Raw genomic sequence first — 3,098 nt, 5'->3', positions numbered from 1 at the left:
CAGGGCAAGCTTGCTATGCTGCACTGACTTGCAGGTGATCTGAGTTAAAACCTGGGAGACTAATAATGGCTGCATGTTGCTGCCAAATAATTTAAAATCTCAAGTGAATATACTGGGAGGATGGAAGGGGAAAACTGATCACCACTCATAACTGCTGGAGAGGCTGAGATGGACTCTACATGCCTGTCCAGTCAACATCACAGCTTCTTCCAGATTGATAAACACATAAAAGCCCTTATCATAACATAACTAATTAATGTGTGTGGCTTAAACTACTTGTAGATGTACAGTGGAATTAAAACTGGGGGGAACAGACTTGAGCCGTGCGATGCCTCCAGAAAAAGCCAATATCTTTATCAACACTGAGGTGCGAGAAAGACTGGGAAAAAACTCCAGCAATGTCCAGAGCTAAATGAGAGCCACCATCATTTTGAGTAACTAACTAGCTGCCCTTATCTCTGAATGCCCTGTCCTTGTTGATCAAGTTACATGGGGAAGGGCTTGGGAAATGTTCCTCAGGACAAAAATTCAGAGGTAAATTTTGTATTATCTCTGTACTGAGCTGTTACAAAAATATGTAGGTGAGCTGCAAATATACCTATTAAACTATTTAAAACCAGTATCATTTACTGGTTTGGGTGATTTGTGAGAAACACCTATCTTCTAATGCCCCTGGGATTATTATTTGACCCCTAACTTGCTCGGTGTTTATTAATGCAGAAACAACACCCATGAATACACTCTTGAGAGAAAAAGAAAAGTTATTACCTAAACCAGAGTGTATTATCACAGAATAATTAAGGATATTCCTATTATTATTATTATTATTATTATTTTGCATCCTGACTAGCCAATACATTAATTTTAGGCATACACTGACCTCAGTTGAGTTATATCACTAAACTGAGGTCATACAGGGAAGTAGAAGCCCCTTTGTCTTCAGAATTCAGGAAGTATATAACTGCTAACATTATGGCAAATGTATGGACACACAGTTGTACATTTATGCATTCATAATTCCAATTTGTACACAAACCCATGGTGTGTTGTATTTAATTTCCCTCTGTAGTTGAATTTACCTGAAATCATAAATATGTGCTCTAGCACAATACAAACTCCATGTATCCTTTCAGGACAGAAGGGATATAATTGTTTTATATATATTTATATTATTTGTATTATAGAGATGTTATTTAAACATTTGAAAATATATATTTTTTACAGAAATATTGCTAGCCAGTGTATTTTCCTAATTTTGCAAAGTAATGGAAAAATTTGTTCATTCTAAAGACTTCATAATAGCTGCTTTTCCATCAGGAAATTAATTCTTTTTTCCTTTGACTTTCCTAAAAGAAATGAAGGCACAAAGCCATAGATAATACCCAAATTTCTAAACAGTTTCAATTTCTAAGCTTTAAATTACCATAAAGCCATTTGATCCCTCTATATTTCAAACACTTATAATTATAGAGATTTATATTTACATCTGGCACTATGACAGAGTTGTAACTAGCCCCTTTTGGATCCTGTTGCCTAGACCCCCTCACATCTGACTCTGCACTGGTAATGGAGAGGGCTGGAGAATGCCATTAGTGACCCCTACTCCAGAGACAGACAGCTATAAATGGTACTTAGTATCAGAGTTTAGAAAATACTTGTGTTATGTACTTAACAGATTTCCCAGGATTGTGTGGAAAGGAAAGCCATCCATCTGTTGAAGAAAAAGGTTTTCCATTAGGAAAGGTCTACTCTGTGTATATAGTTCCTACACTGCACATCAGAAGTTTGAACAGGACTGAAATATTTTTGCATTATCACAATGCAAAATATATGAAGTAATAATTTTAGTTTTAAATATCCGCACTTGGTTTTCTGATTCTACTGGAGTTCTATACATACAAAATTACACTTTTATTATTATATGTAAGAGCTGCAGTCAAGAATATTAGGAATCAGACATTCTCAAATCTTGATGTGCAGCTGTGTGTTTCCTGAACAGCGTTTGGGCAGAGGAAAAGAGTCTGGGGTCAGCTTGTGGCCTTGGTCAGCCTTGTCAGGTTTTGAGAGCACACCTTGCAGCAATTACAAGTGATTTCTTGTTCTCCCTCTACTACGGGCAAATAGAAAAGGAAAAATTGCTACAGTGACTTTGAGTTCTTATCTAGAGTTGCCTGTAGGAAACAGCTGTGCCGCACTCACAAGTGTACAGAGTCACCCTCACAGAAGTCATAGCTTACAGAAGATGGAGAGGTATCCATGTGCACCTGTAATCAGTTGGCATAGGCAGAATTCAGGCAGAAATTTTTTAAAAAATTATTTTCTTTTTCTTTTTCTTTATAGTTGGCATTGGTTCAGAGAAGCAACCCTGTAAGGCTGACACTTTTTGTCATAGAACATAGGAACGCTGCTGAAAAAAATCCCCAGGATTTCTGGAATAATCTGAAGTCAGACTGTAGTGATTTTTCTATTTTCTTGAAGTTCTTTTGAAAGACTGCAGGAAGATCCAAGGGTCTGACTCTACCAGTGAAGAACTGAATTGAAGAAGAGCCTAGGAGGGCTGAAGAAGGAAATATCAAAGACTGGTTGATATGAGACAAGGTGTTATATTTTATACTTGAAATCTCTGTGTGGTCAGTTAAAATTCTGGCACTGATTGAAGCAAGTATTTATTAGCTTCCATGCTTTTAAGTACTTACTGAACAATAACTGATGCTTAATAAATTATCTAAGAAAAATGAGGTCTTCAGCTTATACTAAAGATTCACCCAAATAAAGGGTCCAAAAGTTGTACAGATGCAATGACTGGAGAAAACACTGCTTTATTTCATGGACAAAAGCAATATTGGAGGCAAAAAGGGTTTTCTCTAACAAATACTTTGTTCTCATGCATTTGATTATTTTCATCTGCTGTAGCCGGAGAAAGGTAGCTGTAAAATTGCATTACAAAAATGCTGAAGATGTTGCACTCCATATTAATTTTATTATGAAAAAAACAGAAATTTTAAAGGGTAAGATGAATGGGCTGTCAGTCTGAAAGCACAGGGAAAGATAAATTTAAAAGTTGGATATAGTTGTGCAAGACAGTATTATGCCAAAAA

Source organism: Aphelocoma coerulescens, chromosome 2 (genome assembly GCF_041296385.1).
Source record: "Aphelocoma coerulescens isolate FSJ_1873_10779 chromosome 2, UR_Acoe_1.0, whole genome shotgun sequence".
Taxonomy (NCBI): domain Eukaryota; kingdom Metazoa; phylum Chordata; class Aves; order Passeriformes; family Corvidae; genus Aphelocoma; species Aphelocoma coerulescens.
The sequence above is the reverse complement of the archived record's forward strand: the minus strand, read 5'-3'. Positions refer to the sequence as shown.